This window comes from Muntiacus reevesi, chromosome 14 (genome assembly GCF_963930625.1).
Source record: "Muntiacus reevesi chromosome 14, mMunRee1.1, whole genome shotgun sequence".
NCBI classification, from domain to species: Eukaryota; Metazoa; Chordata; class Mammalia; order Artiodactyla; family Cervidae; genus Muntiacus; species Muntiacus reevesi.
Window position 1 is genome coordinate 295,309 of NC_089262.1, and position 19,426 is coordinate 314,734.

Genomic DNA, 19,426 nt, shown 5'->3' on the forward strand with positions numbered 1-19,426 from the left:
CGCAGCGCCCACCCCGGACTCGGCTCCACTCTATCGCTTGCTCAGGCTTAGCTCAAATGCCTGCATATTCACAAATGTTTTCTTCTGCCTTTGGGACTCATTCATTTCCCAGAAGTTTTCTTCTATGTTCACTTCCCGTTGGCAAAGGTTATCTTGACCCGCTAGGCTGCGTGTGTAGCAGCGACACTCCAGCTGCCCAGTCAACCCACAGGAAGTGGGTCCTTGCGTGTGCGTGTCAGAACAGCACGGCGGAGCCCTGGGGACACAGGGCCGGCCCTGGCAGCGGTGGTCACACGGGGACCGCCCCATTCCTGAGTTCCCGTGGTCCCTGCTCGCTCGCCACTGCCCTGCTGTGTTCCGAGTCGCTGTTCACGCAGATCTAGGGTGTTGTTGGAGTCCCCAGGGCTTCTCACAGGTGAGTGGTGGCTCGGGGCTCCTCCTCTGCTCTCCCCCCCCGGAGGCCCAAAGCCCCCTGTGGACTCGGATGCGTCCCGGCCGGGTGCAGTGGGCTTGCTGGGCTGACCTTTGGGGTGGCTTCATTGACGGATTTGCCCACACTTCAGAGATTGGCTCTGGGCCTGGCCCAGTCCTCCCAGGCCCCCTTTGGGAGGGCCCGTTCACCCCCTGAGTCAATGCTGCAGGACTTGCAGCTAGACACCAAGGCTGTGTTGCTGGCTGGGGACCCCCAGCGCCCGCCCCACCCACCGTCTGTGAACAGGGGCCCTGATCCTGCAGGAAGCGTGGTGCTGAGTCCTGGGGCCGTGGGGCTGTGCCCACCGTGCATGAAAGGCCATTCGGCATGGGTGGGGGAGGCCGCCAACCAGATCCTGCAGGTCACATGGGGCTGGGCCCTGGTCGAGATGGCTTCTGCCCTCCCAGGCCTGGTGACTGTGGCTCCTGGACGTCATTGAAGAGGAAAGGAGTTGGCTGAGTGTGCATCGTCCCTGACGTGCTCCCCACGTGCATCCGCCCTCTGGGGTGGGCAGATCCGGAGGCTCCTGAGGTCTCTACCCTCTCGCTTCCCTGGAACCAGAAGGCATGGGGGAATCGCCTGGGCCTACATCCCACCAGCCTCGGGCAAGCTCTTGTTTGTGTGGAGCAGGCCAAGTTCCCCAGAGCGGCCTCCCTCCTGGAGCGCGGCTGTAAACGCCCCGCCGTGTCTGCACCCCACGCCGTGCCCCGCAGCGGGCCCCTGTCCCGGGCCGACGGTGACCAGGGGCAGGCGTGACAGCCGTGCACAGCTCCTCCGACCTCCCGGGGCCGCATGTGGCACAGGCAGCAGTGGGTGCCAGAGTCCATCGCCTCCCAGGGCTGCTGGCAGAGGACAGGTCCCCTTGGGCCTGAGCGCCTCGCTCGCCTTCTCAGCAATCAGTAGTGTCAGCCCAGGCCCAAAGCAAACCCTTGCAGGGAAGGCCAGGGGACAATGGCGACACGGGGTGACTGGGCTTGGCCCAAGGGACTTGGCATGTCAGGAGGACTTGGGAGGCCGGGGCCCAGAGCTGGCGTTGCCCTGAGAGCTCCGTGCTCCCCAACAGGCTGCTGTGCTCCACAGCCATAGGCTCGCACGCTCCAAGGATGATCCCCCTTCCCCGGGAAGGGGTCCGCTTTTTTTTTCTTTTTAATTGGAGGTTAATTACTTTACAATACTGTAGTGGTTTTTCCATGAATCAGCCATGGGTTTACTGTGTTCCCCATCCTGAACCCAACTCCCACCTCCTTCCCCATCCTATCCCTCAGGGTCGTCCCAGTGCACCAGCCCTGAGCACATGTCTCACGCATCAAACCTGGACTGGCGATGTTTCACATATGATAATATACATGTTTCAGTGCTATTGTCTCAAATCATCCCACCCTCGCCTTTTCCCACAGAGTCCAGAAGTCTGTTCTTTGCATCTGTGTCTCTTTTGCTGTCTCACATATGGGGTCATCATTGCCATCTTTCTAAATTCCATATATATATGTTAATATACTGTATTGGTGTTTTTCTTTCTGACTTGCTTTACTCTGTCTAAGGGGTCAGCTTTTTAAATACTTTCTCTCCTGGTAGCAGTTCTTCAAAAAGCCTCCAGGGTGGTAATTCCCTGGGCAGCTCGGTCCCTAGTTGTAGAACTAAGATTCTGCTGGCCATACAGCAAGGCCAAAACAGGAGAAAAAAAAGAACCTGGAGATATTCATCTGGGAGTAACTTCAGAACGCCTGCTAACGTGCTGGGAGAGGGGCCTGTGAACACAGTCGTGCACCTGCCCTTGTGGCCTCATTCTTAAGTGTGAGCAGTGTCTGCGTGTCCAGCTACGGATTCAGAGTCAGAGGCCTTCCATGAGCCTGGGGTTCATGGTCCCCGAGGTGCTGGGCTGGGGGGTGGACCTTGGCATCTGGAGAGGCAGGGCCTGGGGTGACAGAGTTTGCTGGCACTGGGAACAGGACCAGACCCCCATGCCCCCATTGTGGCTCAGGCTGTGCCCCGCCTAGCTTGGGACCACCACCGGTGGGACAGACCCGTTACCAGGGATGCCACGGGCTTCGGTGTGGGGGCTTCACTCCATGGGCTCAGGTGGAGACTCGCTGGAAAAATCGGTGAGCAGAGTCTGAGTCCTGAAACCCTGGAGCCCTGCTTCCCTGGGCCTTGGAACTGCTCCATCCCCCAACTGCCTGGTCAAGTGGCCCTGACTGGCCCCAGTGCCACCTGGACCCAAAGGCAGAGAGACGCGATGCGGGGAGCCAGCTTCCCTGAGGCCGGCCCTGGGCCCCCAGCAGGCCAGCTGAGGATGGAAAGTTTTCGGGAGAGGAATGTGTGCGGCATGGTGGGGAGGTGCATTCCTAGGCAGAGGCCGGTGAGCAGGACACTCATTTGCACAAATTAGCCTTTTAGATGGCGAGGCCACTCACGCAAGACTGCTTGGCACAGGCCGGCTTCTGGGGGACTCAGTGTCCAGGGCATGGCTGCAGCCCTGCCGGGCCCCATGCAGCCTCTCCGCCCTGGCCGGGGGGTGGGTGGCGGGGAACAAAGAGTGCCGTCTGTGGGACGGCCAGCACGGGGCGGGCCGTGTGGGCTCCAGTCCCCCAGCCCAACGCCTCTGCTGGAGCTTTGGTGACAGAAGCGCCGCTGCCCTGCCCGGTGAGGCCGGGACACACTGCGCCTGCAGCATCCCAAGTGACTCTCCGAGAGGCCGCAACACCAGCAGTGGGCAGGGGCCAGCGTGGCGTGGGGCGCTCGTGCGTGTCAGGGCAGGAGGCAGGCCCCAGCCCTGGCACCCGCTGTCCACCCAGGCCGTCCCGTGGCTGCTCCTTGGCCTCCCAGTCCTGGGCCCTTCAGAGCGTTCTGCCCCGAACCTGCAGGGGTCACAGGAGGGGGGCCATGGAGGGGGTCTTCTGTCGAGACGCTGCAGGCCGCAAGCACTTCATGCAGCCCAGGGTCTGGGGACCCCCGTGGCCTCTTTGAGGGGGCCAGCCCTGTTGGCCCAGAATCCCCTGAGAGGTCCCCTAAACTGAAACGAGTTTCCTGGAGCAGCCTGTCCCCACTGGAGGAAGAGGACCCAGGTAGCCACCTGGTCCCTGAAGACCTTGGTGTCTCCCTGCAGGCCAAGGAGCCATGGGGACAGGGTGGGGGGCGCTGGGGCCTCTGGTCTCCTTGGTGAAGGGGTGGAGCTGGTGGGCAGGGCAACCTCAGTCTCCATATGCTTGTCCCCAGGCTCCCAGACTCCCCTGCCTCGGCCCTGGCAGGCCGCTGCCTCTCAGGGATGCCCTGGATTCTGGGGGACACCGAAACCACGGTGGGAGCTGGCCCGGCCCCGTGGTCAGCCAGGACCTACCTTGGTGAGTCTCCCACAGGACTGTCCCGAGTGAGGCTGTGCGCACGGCCGTAGCTGGGGCCCCGGCAGACACGGACCCCTGCCCTGCACCAGAGGTCCACTCAGGGCCTGAGAGGTCCCAAGCCCGGGACCCTCGTCACCAGTCACCCCTGCCAGGGCCTCTCCAGGGATGCCGCTCGCCAGCCCCACAGCCAGGGTCGTCAGGCCGGCCTCCGAGTTGCCCTTGGTGGAGACCAGCGTCCCAAGGCAGCGGGTCAGCCGGCCTCCCAGCAGTGGACATCCTCCCAGGCGTGCAGGGCTGCCCGGCAGCGGACGCCCTCCCGGGCCTGCGGGACGCCCTCCCGGGCCTGCGGGGCGCGCTCTGCGGGGCTGCCCGGCAGCCAACGCCCTCCCGGGCCTGCGGGGCGCGCTCTGCGGGGCTGCCCGGCAGCCGACGCCCTCCCGGGCCTGCGGGACGCGCTCTGCGGGGCTGCCCGGCAGCCGACGCCCTCCCGGGCCTGCGGGACCCCCTCCCGGGCCTGCGGGACGCCCTCCCGGGCCTGCGGGGCGCGCTCTGCGGGCTGCCCGGCAGCCAACGCCCTCCCGGGCCTGCGGGACGCCCTCCCGGGCCTGCGGGGCGCGCTCTGCGGGGCTGCCCGGCAGCCGACCCCCTCCCGGGCCTGCGGGGCGCGCTCTGCAGGCTGCCCGGCCCCGGGGCGTCCCGCTCGTGTCCGGTGACCTGCTCTGGGCACCCTGCATGCCGGGCTCCCGGGACACGGGCGTTCACGGAGCTGGGGTGCCGTGGGGCATGTGGCCTTTCGGTGGCTCGGTATCCCCACCTGTGAGGTGAGGGCGAACGTGGTTCGAGGGAGATGCAGGTTCGCCCCAGGCTGAGCGTCCTGCCCTGAACCTGCAGTGGTCGCAGGAGGGGCGCCGTGGAGGGGCTCTTCTGTCTAGACGCTGCAGGCCACAGGTGGGCAGCTGCTCCGCGGGCACCCCTGAGCTGAGTCCCGGGACCCCAGGTGCTCACCTGCAAAGTGGCCGGAGAAACCCTCCTGCCATCCGCAGCTCAGGGGCTGGGTGTGTGCTGTCTGCCCTCCGCCAGGTTCAGGCAGCTCAGACTAGCTCAGGGGACCCCCCGGGGCTTGCCGGGGAGGGCTTGCTCCATCCCCACCGGCGCCCCCTGACCCGGAGCTGGGCTGGGCACTGCCCAGGGCCAGGCAGCGAGGGCGCCAGTGGGTCAGGCCGTCCCGGGCCGGCCCTGGCTGGGCCGAGGTCAATTGGAGGCTGTAAAGGAGACATGGCCGTGGGACTTCTTTCCAGAAATAGGACTTGCCGGGTTTATGGAGTGTAATTCTGAGGAAGAATTGGGAAAACAGCACCATCTGAGTCACGCTTAGTGGCTCCAGAGAGGGTGTGGAAAGGCCACTCCCCACACCTCCTGCAGCCCCCCGGGCCAGGCCAGCTGCGTGCAGAGGTCACCACACAGATTTAGGATGCTGGGGACAGGACGGAGATTCAAGGGTGTTCCTCCCCAGTTCAAGCTTGCTTCCTTGACTGGCTCCAGCCAAGGCCAGGGTGGACCCTGGTCCACCTGAGGACCCGAACCTGAGGTGCCCAGACAGCCACTGCCAGGAAACACCAACTGCAGCTCAGATGTCAGGAATAATATTTTCAAAAGTCAATCTTTCACGCTCTTGCGTTTCAGCTTGGATGCTCGCTCGGGGTCCTCCTGAAGAGCCGCCAGGCTGGCCCCCTCCTGGCCAGCTCACCTCCCCTGTGACCAGCCTGAGAACGAGCGTGGACGCTGACAATATTTTGTCAGTAATCCTGCAATTCTGACACTGTATCAAATGCGTACCATCTGCTTATGATCAGCTCACAGGCTGGACTGTCTTGGGGAGTCCCTCAGTCCCCTGAGTTTCCTTCTGGGTTGGGACCGCACTGTCCTTTATTTAACACAGTTTGGCGTCTGTGAAAACGAACCAGAAAGAGCAGGGTTCAGCCACACCACTTTACGGTTGCGTGGATGCCCCCACCCCAGTACTGGCCGCCCCCCAAACCCCCCCCAACTCCCTGCTCAGGACATCGATGGACCTTCGTGCTTACCTGTCAATGAATATGCTCATTGTTCTGCCTCGAACTTCCCTATTTAGAGATTGGGAGTCACATACGCAGAAAACTAAGGGCAACCGCTAACCCCCAGTCACTACACCCCGACTCACTCGATACCCATGGGAAGCGCGCACAGGTAAGCCCCACGGCTCCCAGCCCCCTTTGAAAGAGGCGGGCCTCTACCTCGGGCTAGCCAAGTGACCGCTCCAATGCTTGCGGACGCGCACAGCAGTGCTTTCTGTAACCACAAAGCTGCAGAGGCGAGGACGGTGAGGGAAGCTGGTGGCGCGGGGCCTGCAGGGGCCATGCACATGGGCTGTCCTCCTCCGGGCGGGTGGTCCTCCTCTGGGAGCCTGGCTGCCCCAGCCGTGGGCTTGGCCTGGACAGCTCCCAGCGGCGTTGGTGTGCACACCCTCGCGGGCCCATGTGTGTCCCCTGGGCAGACACCGTCCTGGGCCCACAGCTCAGGAGACCGAGGCAGGATGGCAGGGGGTGGGGGGTAGGGGGCTGCCCCCCACGTTTGTGTGGAAAGCTGCCCTCGGGTTGGACGCGTCCACAAAGTGTGTGTGTGTGTGTGTGTGTTCAGAGACTCGGGACGGTGCCTGGGCCCCCTGAGAGCAGCCACGTGCGCTGCCCTCTGACACGTGTTTCCTTTTCCTCCTGCGTGCGCCGAGAAGGGCGGCAGCAGGGTGTGTGTGAGAAGGAGGGTGGAGGTGAGGCCTGGACACAGCAGGGGCCCCGGGTGGAGGGCAGGGCCGGAGGTGCCCCAGGAGGCTGCTCCCACCGGCAGGAGCACCTGGGGAGCAGCAGGCGCGGCCCTTGGTCACCGGCCCCTCCCGCTGGCCGTCTGGCCCAGGAACAGGCACAGCTGAGCCCGCCAGCTGAGCAGCATGTTCCTGCTGAAGCCCCGGAGTCCGCGCTCTGCCCGACCTGCCACCGGGACGTGCTCGCAGGCCGCAGGCCGATGGGTCACCTTACAGCCTCTCACCCCGGCCTTGCTTCCCGGCACTGCTGTCTGTGAGCCAAGAGGGAAAAGCCCGTGGAGACGGGAAGGTCTGGGCTCCCAGGAGTGACCTGAGTGACCAGCCCCTCATCAGGGCTGCAGCCTGGGGCAGCCGCTGGCACGAAGTAGTGAGAACAGGAAAACCTCAGCTTTTAATACAGCCTGCCATGGAGGCCTCACCCCACAGCCCCCCAGGGGTGGTGCAGATGTTGGTGGAGCGTCAGGGGTCCCAGCACCAGGGGTGCCAGGGGTCCCAGCTCCAGGGGTCCCAGCTCCAGGGGTCCCAGTACCAGGGGTCCCAGCACCAGGGGTCCCAGCACCAGGGGTCCCAGCACCAGGGGTCCCAGTACCAGGGGTCCCAGCACCAGGGGTCCCAGCACGGGGGCCTAGCCACCCCTGTGGGTGGCCCCATGTGGGTGGCCGGGGGGCAGGTCTGCACCCTCCTTTTGGACCTTCCTCTTGACCTTGGTGAGGTTCACAATAAGAGGAGGCTCTTATCAGGTGTTTTCCCTCCTGCTCATTAAATCCTTATCAAACAATAGTGCCAGTGCTGGTGAGATACCCACGGGGTGCAGGGTTACGTATTAACTCTGCTAATTAATGTGTATGGCAGAGGGTGGCTCAGACCACCGTCCACAATGGGACAATGGCTTCCCCTCAGGCCACAGAACCTCCCCTCTGGTCTGGGTCAGAGGCCCCCTCCCCACACTGGCCGCCCCCCTGTGCTCACCTCCAGAGCAGCAGGAGCACGGGGAAGGGCACCTGCTGAGTCCCAGAGGCCGGTGTCCTAGGCCGTGTGGCTGGAGAAGCGGCCCCTGCCCACCTCCGAGACAAGCCGGGCTCTGGGCGCCCCCTGCATCCCCTGCCCTCTGTCCTCCCGCCACAGGGGGACCCCCAGAGGCCAGCCTTGACCTCTGCACCTTCCATTTTCTCCTTGTCCCGAGCCGGCTCAGCTCAGGTCACCTCCTGCCTGCCCTTCCCTCGGCCTGTTCAGGAGCCAACCAAGACCCGTCTCACCCACTGTGAGGACCACGATGAGGTCCGCAGCCTGGCCACAGCACAGGCCCCAGGCTTGGAGAGTCTGCCCAAAGGTGCGTCCTGTCCCTGGACCACTGTTCCTAGCTGTCCCAGGTGGCACCCGAGCCTGGGGTGTGCCCGCTGAGGTCGGAGGGGGGCGGACAGGTATGGACCAGCCCCACCTGGGGTCGCTCTGGGCCCTGGATGAGCTGGGGCCTGTTCCTGAGTCCGCAGGGGCCTCGGCAGGGGTCGGATGAGGAGGCTGGCTCCAGCCGGCGGTGGAGGTAGGCGGGGCTGGGGGTGGGGGCCATGGGAGTTGGGGAGGTGAAATGCGGAGGGTGCAGACATCCCCGCCTGAGAATCAGCTCAGTGAGACCCCGGGGTCTGGGGCGGCAGAAGGGACAACGGGTGCACTGGGAACCGCCCCTCCCCGCCCATCACAAGCGGCCTGGGGTGCGGGGGGCACAGAGCCCTCAGTCCGCCAGGAGCTGCTGCGCCGGCCTTTTGACCCTCTGTCCCCTGTCCTGGGGGCTCTCAGGTTCCTGTTCTCCATCCCCTAAGCAACGTCCCCCATTAAAGCCACAGGAGAGGGTGGGGCCTGGGCGGGGCCGAGCCAATCTCGACCCAGCTTCGGGATCCCCCAATGCCCATCCCTTCAGCTGCAGGCAGATTGAAATTGGGGGTAAATTGTGGGGAATCGTGGTGCACTGCTGTACTTTTTTTTTTTTTTCTTTTTTTTTTCGACTGCTGTACTTTTATTGCCCTGGTGGAGTTGCACATTTTTTGTGGTGTTCAAGTGAAAAAGCAGTGTGCCCTATTTACAACATCTAGAACATGTCCATCCGCAGATGAATGGATAAGGAAGTTGTGGTACATAGGCACAATGGAATATTACTCAGCCATGAAAAGGAATGCATTTGAGTTGAGTCAGTTTTCTAATGAAGTGAATGAACCTGGAACCTATTATACAAAGTGAAGTAAATCAGAAAGACAAATACTGTATATTAATGCATATATTTGGAATTTAGAAAGACAGTACGGACCATCCTACGTGCAGGGCAGCAAAGGAGGCAGATGTAAAGAACAAACTTTTGGACTCAATGGGAGAAGATGAGGGTGGAATGATTTGAGAAAATAGCATTGACACATGTACATTACCATATGTAAATTAGATGACCAGTGCAAGGTTGATGCATGGAGAAGGGCACCTAAAGCCAGTGCCCTGGACAACCCAGAGGGATAGTGTGGGGAGGGAGGCAGGGGCAGGGTTTAGGGTGCGGCGGACACATGTATACTTACGGCCAGTTCGTGTTGATATATGGCAAAAATAATATTGTAATTATCTGCCAAACAAAATAAATTAATTAATTTAAAAAAAAACCACAACAACAAAAAGAAAAAACAGTGTGCCAGGCCCGCCATGCCACCCTAGATCCCCAAGTCCCAGGAGAGGACCAGGCCCTCGTCCTGCTTCCTACTTTTGGGTCATGGTGGGGCCAGCTGGCCAAGCCCCCTTCAGAGAGGAGGCGGTTGTTAGTGCAGGAGGCGCCCAACAAAAGATACCTTCCCCTCAATTTTGCTCTGAATCTAATACTGCTCTAGAAAAATAAAGTCTTAAAAAATTTAAAAAGATATCAAAAGTAAGAAAAGATACCACTGTCCTGTCTGGACAGGACATGCATTTAAGGATTGAGGATGAGCGGGACTTGGCGATGGTCTGTGCAGGGTTGTGACACTGGGCTGCTGACGCCTCCCTGGTCTGTCCAGGCCCTTAGCCTGGAGGAGGACAGGCTGGCCTTTTGAAAGGTGGGTGGGCTGTCAGCCTGTGGCAGCAGGGCAAGAGGAGGTAGGGACCCAGGGGATTTGTTCCCCCGGGCTCATGCCTTCCTCCGGGGACACTCGCTGGGGCCTTGTCACCACCAGACCTGAGAGTCAATGTGGTCAGGGCCATGCTCGTGGGGTGGAGGGTGTGGGGCACTGATGGCCATCCCCCAGAACTGTGACCCGGGCCACATCCCTTCAGCCGTCGCATCCCTGGAGTCTCTGCTCTGCGCTGCCCTGGGCCCTGAGTGGTTTATGGCACCCTCATCAGCAAGAAGTGATGACCTGTCAAGGACAGTTGACGGAGCTGGACACTATGTCGTTTGAACAGCAAGGAAAGGCAGCAGGTCTAGGAGCTTGTCAGAGCAGAGGCTTGTCCCCTCCTGATGGCGGGAGGGGCTCCTGCCTGGACTCGGGTGGGCAGGCGCGGTGCCTGCAGCTCAGGGCTTCCAGGACAGAGCCCAGCACGGCCACCTACCGGCTACCCCTGGGGACCCGCTGCCTTACTGCAGCTGATGCGCAGAGCCGGCCTTCCCAGGGGAGGCGGCAGCCCCAGCCACCCACGGAGGCCTCCTTCCTGCCCCCAGGCCTTGTCAAACCCCGTCTGGGCCCCCAGCCTCGTCGAAGGTCCAGAACAGGAGAGCCTCGGGTTGCCGCCTCTCCCCCCAACTCAAGGCCATGAGGGCCACCCTCCCCACCCTGCAGATTCAGCCCTGGACCCCAAGGGGTGCAGTGGGATGTTCCCACAGTCCCACGGCTGCTTCCTGGTTCCCTCCATGGCTGTTGGCAGCTCTGGGCAGGTACCAGGCAGGTAAAGCGGTGCAGGAATGTGACTTTATCCCGCCAGAGCCAGGAGTGCCTGCCAGGGCCTTGTCGGGAAATCCAGCCCCGCAGTCCTGCCCGCCACTGTGTGACCCTGACCTTGGCTCCAGGGAGCCCGCACGAGGTTTTTCCACAGTGGAAACCTGCCCAGGCTGTGACCCACCAGCATCCTCCACTGCGGCTGGCCTGGGCCTGAGCAGGCCTTGGGCCACCTCTGCCCTTGACTTGACTGCAGCCTTGTCACCATCATGGCCTTGTCACCTCTGTGACCTTCTCACCCCTGTGGCCTTGTCACTGTCACTGGGACCTTATCATCCTACTGTGGCCTTCTCACCATCCTTATGGCCTTGTCACCTCACTGTGGCCTTGTCACCTCTGCGGCCTTGTCACTGGCACTGGGTAATGCTGTTCCAGGCTAGGGCGCCCTGTACTTGTGCTTCTAGAAGACGGGTGAGTGGCTCTGGGAGATGGCCCCTCTCCATCAGTAAAGTCCCCAGAGTCACAGGTGTGGGCACTGTGACAGCCACTCCCCGCCTTCCCACTTCTGGAACCAGGAAGCAGCTCTCTACAGCTTAGGCTGGACCTGGCGTGTCCTGGATGGTCTGGAACGCGGTTCCTACCTGCACTGCCGCCCGCTCACATCCGGAGGGGCATACCCAGGACCCCTGGGCAGAAGAGAGGGTTAGCGTGGGGCCTGGGAAGCAGAGGGCATGCTCTGGGGCTCCCAGAAGACTCCCCAGGCCCGGGTCTCCCTCCTGCCACCCTGACCCCGGCAGAGGGAGCTCCCTAGGGCCTGTGGTCCCGGACCCAGGCCCCAGCCCCACCGGGCCAGGGAGGGGAGCGCCATGTCCCCAGCTCAGCTGCAATGCCGTGGGCGCCGGCTGGTCTGTTGTGTCCAGGGCTGTGGTCAGGGGCTCAGGGTCAATGCTGTTCATGCCCGGCCCCAGTGAGGGGACAAGCCTGGGTCTGGCCTGAGGGAGTCTGGACTCAGAGACATGGCTGTTAGTGGGCAGCCTGGTGAGGCAGGGGAGGGGCTGGGCCGGGCCGGGGGTTCCCCAGGCAGGCTGGGCCCTGGGGGCCAGCGGGGCGGGGCTTGTCTGGGTGCTGCCTGGTGCTGTGGAAGGTTCTCCCCTTCCCGTCTGTGCCGCTTGGTCCAGGGCCTCCAGGCCCGCGGAGCGGTCGGGGTGGGGTGAGGCTCCTCTGGGCGGCCTCCCCTCGGGACAGCCTGCTCTGTGTGGTGCTGCTGCTCAGGTGGATCCAAGGGCTCCTTGTTTTGCTCACCTGAGGCCAGGCTCCAGGTGGAGAGAGCCCTCGGCCCCCACCTGCGCTGGGATTCCAGGCTGCTAGCCATCAGCCATGGAGCTGGGGCTGGGGTCCTGCCCCTGAGGCGACGTGAGCCACAGGGAACCCCTGCCCAAATACCACACTGGGCAGATGTGTAGGACAAGTGACCCAGTACCTTTCCGGCTGTGCTCTATGGCTCTCTCCGGACAGCTGACATTGTGGCCTTGCTCGATTCTGCAGGCACCATCTGCCCAGGGTCCTTTAGCAGAAAGTGCAGGAGGACTGAATAACCATTTTGTGCCAAGTTTAATATTGTTGTTGTTCATTCGCTAAGTTGTGTCTGACTCTTTGCGACCCTGTGAACGGCAGCATGCCAGGCTTCCCTGTCCTTCATTATCACCTGGGGTTGGCCCAGACTCATGTCCATTGAGTCAGTGATGCCATCCAACCATCTCATTCTCTGTCGTCCCCTTCTCCTTAAACCTTTAATCTTTCCCAGAATCAATATTTTTTCCAATGAGTTGGCTCTTCGCATCAGGTGGTCAAAGCTTCATCTTCAACATCAGTCCTTCCAATGAACACTCAGGACTGATCTCCTTTAGGATGGACTGGTTGGATCTCCTTGCAGTCCAAGGGACTCTCAAGAGTCTTCTCCAACACCACGGTTCAAAAGCATCAATTCTTTAATGCTCAGCTTTCTTTATAGTCCAACTCTCACATCCATACATGACCACTGGAAAAACCATAGATAGCCTTGACTAAATGGACATTGGTTGACACAGTGATGTCTCTGCTTTTTAATGTGCTGTCTAGGTTCCTTCCAAGGAGCAAGCGTCTTTTAATTTCATGGCTGCAGTCTCCATCTGCAGTGATTTTGGAGCCCCCCAAAATAAAGTCTCTCACTGTTTCCATTGTTTCCCCATCTATTTTCCATGTGATGGGGCCAGATGCCATGATCTTAGTTTTCTGAATGTTGAGTTTTAAGCCAGTTTTTTCACTCTCTTTTACCCTCATCAAGAGGCTCTTTAGTTCTACATCACTTTCTGCCATTAAAATGATATCATCTGCATTTCTGAGGTTATTGACATTTTTCTTGGCAATCTTGATTCCAGCTTGTGATTTATTCATCCTGGCATTTGGCATGATGTACTCTGTATAGAAGTTAAAGAAGCAGGGTGACAATATACAGTCTTGTCATATCCTTTCCCAAACTGGAACCGGTTGTTCCATGTCCGGTTCTTACTGTCGCTTCTTGACCTGTATACAGGTTTCTCAGGAGATAGATAAGGAGGTCTGGTATTCCCATCTCTTTAAGAGTTTTCCACAGTTTGTTGTGATCTACACAGTCAAAACACCTTAGTGTAGTCAATGAAGCAGAAGTAGATATTTTCTGGAATTCCCTTGCTTTCTCTATGATCCAACAAATGTTGGCAATTTGATCTCTGGTTCCTCTGCCTCTTCTATATCCAGTTTGTACATCTGGCATTTCTTGGTTCATGCGCTGCTGAAGCCTGGCTTGGAAGATTTTGAGCATGACCTTGCTAGCATGAGAGTGAGTGTGTGGTTGTTTGAACATTCTTTGCTATTGCCCTTCTTTGGAATTGGGCTTCCCTTGTGGCTCAGCTGGTAAAGAATCCTCCTGCAATGCAGGAGACCTGGGTTTGAGCCTTGGGTTGGGAAGATCCCTGGAGAAGGGAACAGCTACACAGTTCAGTATTCTGGCCTGGAGAATTCCATGGGCTGTCCGTGGGGTTGCAAAGAGTCAGACACGACTGAGTGAATTTCACTCACTTGACTTCTTTGGAACTGGAAAGAAAACTGACTTTTTCCAGTTCTGTGGCCACTGCTGAGTTTTCCAAACTTGCTGACATTATTGAGTGCAACACTTTCCCAGCATCATCTTTTAAGATTTTAAATAGCTCAGCTGGAATTCAGTCACCTCCAATAGCTAGTTCATAGTGATGCTTCCCAAAACCCACTTGACTTCACACTCCAGGTTATCTGGCTCTAGGTGAGTGACTACATCATCATGGTTATCCAGGTCATTAAGACCTTTTTTGTATAGTTCTTCTGTGTATTCTTGCCACCTCTTCTTTATCTCTTCTGCTTCTGTTTGGTCCTTTTTGTTTCTGTCCGTTATCATGCCCATCCTCGTATTAAATATTCCTTTGATATCTTCAGTTTTCTTGAAGAGATCTCTAATCTTTCCCATTCTATTGTTTTCTTCTATTGCTTTGCATTGTTCGTTTAAAGAAAACCTTCTTATCTTTCCTTGCTGTTCTCTGGAATTCTGCATTCAGTTTGATATATCTTTCCCTTTCTCCTTTGCCTTTCACTTCTTTTCTTTCCTCAGTTATTTACAAAGTCTCCTCAGATGACCACTTTGCCTTCTTGCATTTTTTCCTTTGGGATGGTCGTGATCACTGCCTCCTTTACAATGTTATGAGCTTCTGTCCATAGTTCTGCAGGCACTCTGTCTATCAGATCTACTCCCTTGAATCTATTCGTCACCTCCACTGTAGGGGTTTGATTTAGGGCATACTGAATGGCCTAGTGGTTTTCCCTACTTTGTCCAATTTAAGTCTGAATTTTGCAATAAGGAGTTCATGACCTGAGCCATAGTCAGCTCCTGGTCTTGTTTTTGCTAACTGTATAGAGTTTCTCCATCTTTGGAGAAAATGTATAATCAATCTGATTTATGCAAAGAATGTGGTCAGTCTGGTTTCAGTATTGACCGTTTTGTGATGTCTATGTGTCGTCATCTCTTGTGCTGTTAGAAAAGGGTGTTTACTATGACAAGTGCACTCTCTTAACAAAACTGTGAGCGTTTTTCCTGCTTCACTCTGTGCTCCAAGGCCAAACCTGCTGGCACTCCAGTTTCTCTTGACATCGTACTTTTGTATTCCAGTCCCCTATGATGAAAAAGAGATTGTTTTTTGGTGTTAGTTCTAGAAGGTCTTGTAGGTCTTCATAGAATTGGTCAACTTCAGCTTCTTAGGCATCAGCGGTTGGGGCATAGACTTGGATTACTGTGATATTGAATGGTTTGCCTAGGAAATGAACCGAGATCATTCTGTCGCTTTTGAGACTGCACCAAGTACTGCATTTTAGAGTCTTCTGTTACGATGAGGGCTCCTCCATTTCTCCTAAGTGATTCTTGCCCACAGTGGTAGATATGAAGGTCATTTGAATTAAATTCACCCATTCTGGTTCATTTCAGTTCAGTGATTCCTAAGATGTTACTGTTCAGTCTTGCCATTTCCTCCTTGACCACATCCAATTCACCGTGATTCATGGACCTAACATTCCAGGTTCCTATGCAATATTGGTTTTTACAGCATCAGACTTCAGAAATGAAGTCGTTTCTGCTTTGGCCCGGTCGCTTCATTCTTTTTGGCGCTGTTAGTGACTGCCCTCCGCTCTCCCCCAGTAGCATATTGGACACCTCCGACCTGGGGGGCTCATCTTCCAGTGTCAAATCTTTTTGCCTTTTCATACAGTTCATGAAGTTCTCATGGCAAGAATACTGGAGTGATTTGCCATTTCCTCCTCCAGCGGACCATGTTTTGTCAGAACTCTTCACTATGACCTATCTGTCTTGGGAGGCCTGCACAATATGGCTCATCTTTTCATTGTGTTACCCAAGCCCCTTTGCCACAACTAGGCTGTGATCCATGAAGGAATAACTTCAATGTGGACCTGGGATAATCTTGTCTTTGGGTCAGGTGCCATTTGCTACCAGAAGTGTGAGGACTCCTGTGGGATCTGTGCTTGGACTGGGGTGGGTGGGGTTGAAGGATATGTGCACACGGACACGCACTTAAGTCCATAAAGTGCGTTTCAGCAAGCGGCTTGAACAAGGAACTGATTAAATTACAGTGTAGTCATCTGATGGATGTTATGCTTCCTTTAAAATTGGAAAGAATTTTAATGACATGGGAAAATGTTCACTATGTGACATGAGGTAAAAAAGTCAGGACCCTGATACGTGCCACGTGGTGGTGATGACAGAGGAGAGGTGGTCACATGTAAATGCTGACTGCCGCTTTGTCCCCACAGTGTTCCAGACCTACAGCTTCGGGATACTTTTATTTCATTAACTTTTGCTTCTCTACAGCTTCCAGATCTCTTATGGGGAACATTTGTGGCTTACAAATGGATCAAATAGTGTTATTCGAACAGTGTGTGCCCAGCATCTGGTCTAGAATGAGCTGCGGGTAATGGCCAAGCGTGCTCTGAGGAGAGCCCAAACCGGCCACAGGAGGGGGCACAGCCCCAGATTCTGCAACTTGCGGTGCGCCGCCCCCCCACCCCCGCAAGTTTGCAGTCTTGACCAGCCACGCAGCACGTCCTTACGGGAAGGCCCTAGAGGTGGCAAGGCCCCGGGAGCTGCCTGCTGCAGAGCGCTCGTTGTCCCCATAGCCGGTTTACAATATGGGGAATAAACAAGCCTTTACCTTTCACCAAAGCAGTCTGGTTGTTATTTAGGGTGGACACCCCACTGCTTTATGCTAGACCCAGCGCAGAGCTCCTATAAATAGAAAGCCCAAGGGCGGCACCCGGGAAGGTCGCTCAAGAGGCCCTGGGCCCCCGTCTCGGGACCTTGGGAGGCTTGCTTAACTTTTATGAACCCACGGCCGTCCTCACATTGCTGTCCTGTGAGTAACCGCGTGAGCACCGAGTCTCAGCACGCAGGGCAGCCGCCCAGGTCCCCTCTCAGAGGGGCCAGGGCCCCCACCCTCACTGGGAAGTTTCAAAGCCCCACCTTAGGAAGCAGCAAACCGCACCCGGTGATGGTCACTGGGCCAGGAGGCAGGACCCCCAGGGGGTCCGCAGCTGTGCGTCCGCGAGCTCTCCCCAAACACCCCTGCCCTCGGGCCCCGCCCTGGCCCCGCCACACACAGCAAGCCGTGTCCCTGTTCCTGGGGCCCGCACCCAGCTCCTCTCAGAGAAGACGCCAGCCATGTGGTTAAGGACTGACCAGAGCTTCGCTGGAGCACGAACCGAACCCAGACGTGCCTCCTGCTGGACTGGACGAAGGGCAACAGCTGTGTCCTGTGGGTCCTTCGGTTCAGGACATCTGCCTTAAAGGACAAGCATGCAGGCTCAGTCATGTCCGACTCTTTACGACCGCCAGGCTCCTCTGTCCATGGGATGCTCCAGGTGAGAGTGCTGGAGTGGGTTGCCATTCCCTTCTCCAGGGGATCTTCCCAACCCAAGGGTCAAACCTGTGTCTCCTGTGTCTCCTGCATTGGCAGGAGCATTCTTTACCACTGAGTCATGGAGGAGCCCAATGTAAAGGACATAACCACCAATACTTGTAGGGAAAAGTTAGCCAGAAGTGGGAATGAGTGGGAATGGGTGGCCAGGGGCTCACTGCCTGGCAAGAAGCCAGTGGTGCTGGGGCCTTGGCGTCCCTAGGGCGAATCTCTCGTCTCCAAGGTGCCTGGGCCACGTGCAGCCAAGATGCACATCAGGCAGAGGGCAGCAAGGACACTCAGGGATGTGGCCCGCAGACCAGGGGTGAGCCCAGCACAGGTTGGGTTCCACCTCTTGGAAGTGCTCAGGGCAGTGCCCTGGGGCCCCCCTGCACTGGAGGGTGAGGGGACAGGAGAAGACCTCTGGCTTCTCCACTGCTTATCACAGAGACACACCTCTCCATCCTCCCTAAGCTGAGGATGGTAAGATGTTGAGAAGTGGCATGTGGGGGACTTTGATGCTGAAAAGAAAGGTACAGCTATGCATCTGTCTTCCTGTGGAGTTTGGGGGCATCTTTCCTCTCTGTGACCAAGTGGAGAAGTGAGGTGAGGATTCAGGTTTCTGGAGAACAGAGTTGCCTGGGAGCCTGACCTCTGTGCCCCTGGGACCTCTCTGCATCAGGGGTCAGCAGGAGGGGCAGAGAGCCTGCTCCCTGGGCCTCTGGGAGGTCCCCATCCAGGCTCCCTCCTCTTGACCTTGCACCTTCCCTCCCCACTTGAGGACGGGGTGGTGGCCCCCGTGCACCTTTCAGGGACCCCAGGGGTCCTGAAGTTTCTGGTGGAGGGTATTCAGTGGTGTTCTCTGGATTCTGACCTCCTACCCTTAGTTCAGATTGAGTGTAAAAACCTTGTAAAAATAAAGAGAAGGAACATGGATATCCCCACGATCCAGGAAAGCAATTAGGACAACAGTGTTCCTTCTGTGCAGCAGGTCAAAAAGGAGCGAGAAGGAGGCAGGAAGCGAGGGACCTCGGGGCTGGCGGCCTAGCAAGGAAGTGACCGGCCTGCCACCTGCTGGACAGCCACTGCTTCCCGGGCAAAGGCCAAGGGCAAGGCCAGCAGAGCAGCCGCATGTTTGGGACGGTGTCCACAGGTTACAGCCTGGCTGGGATGCCAAGCAGCTCCCACAGCAGCACTGAAGCCCACTCAGCGGCCTTGCTGGAGGAAAAGGGCAGAGCTTGGTGAGTCCCTGGTCATCTCCCCCTTGCTGAGATCCCATGCTGCATGGGCCACCCACCCTGGCCGGACCACCCACCCTGCCCGGACCACCCACCCTGCCCGGACCGCCCACCCTGCGTGGGCCACCCACCCTGCCCGGACCGCCCACCCTGCGTGGACTGCCCACCCTGCCCGGACCGCCCACCCTGCATGGGCCGCCCACCCTGCCCGGACCACCCACCCTGCATGGAGTGGATGGTGGGAGCTACAGGGAACCCAGAGAGAGCACACAGTCCCTTGATTCGTGGCAAAGGTACTTCCCAGGTCACAGGGAAAGGATGGTCGTTGTGAGTCTAGCACACTGGGATGAGTGACTATCTGAAAAAAGCCTAGATATCTATTCGGAAAGATTTCTTACACAGGACACAAAATACACCAACCATGAAACACAGACAAATCTGACTGCATTAAAAGAAAACTCTCCTATGCACTCAGAAGACATGGTTTGTTTTTTTTTTTTTTAGAAGACATGGCTTTAAGGGAGGAAAGGCTGGAGGTGGGAAGGCCTGTGAGCGTACATGGGCAATAACAGGGTCAGTGTCAGCTACATAAGGAGCGCTCAGAGCCGGCCACTGCTGAGCAAGTGAGTATGTGTGTGCGCGCGCGCACACACACACACACACAAGCAGAGCAACGAGGGTGGATCAAAAGCTCAGCAGTGCAGTCGTCATCACGGAAACCCCAATACTCAGTGAATAAACATGTAAACAGACACCAGCAATCAAGCAAATGCAAACAAAACCAAAGCGAGATACCACTTTGCAGAAAGTCTGAAATGCAGAGACCTGCTCACCCCTGAGCTTCAAGAACCTGGGGTGAGGGAATTCTCTGCCGGGCTGGTGTGGCCAGGAGTGGGCTGACTCTGGCCGCGAGCTCCCAGCTCAAACCCAGCAGGCGTACAGCACGGCTGTGTTTCCCCAGAAGAGCTCTCACACCAGGGACAGCCCCACCCGGACCAGCTGGTCACAGGCAGACCCCGACCCCAGGGTGACCCTGCGCCTGCCTTTGGCTGATGGACCGCCTCCCCAGAGCTCTGGGAGGTGTTGCGCGGGCAGCCGCCTGCCATCCTCATGGGCCCATGCACAGTCTGTCCCCTAGCG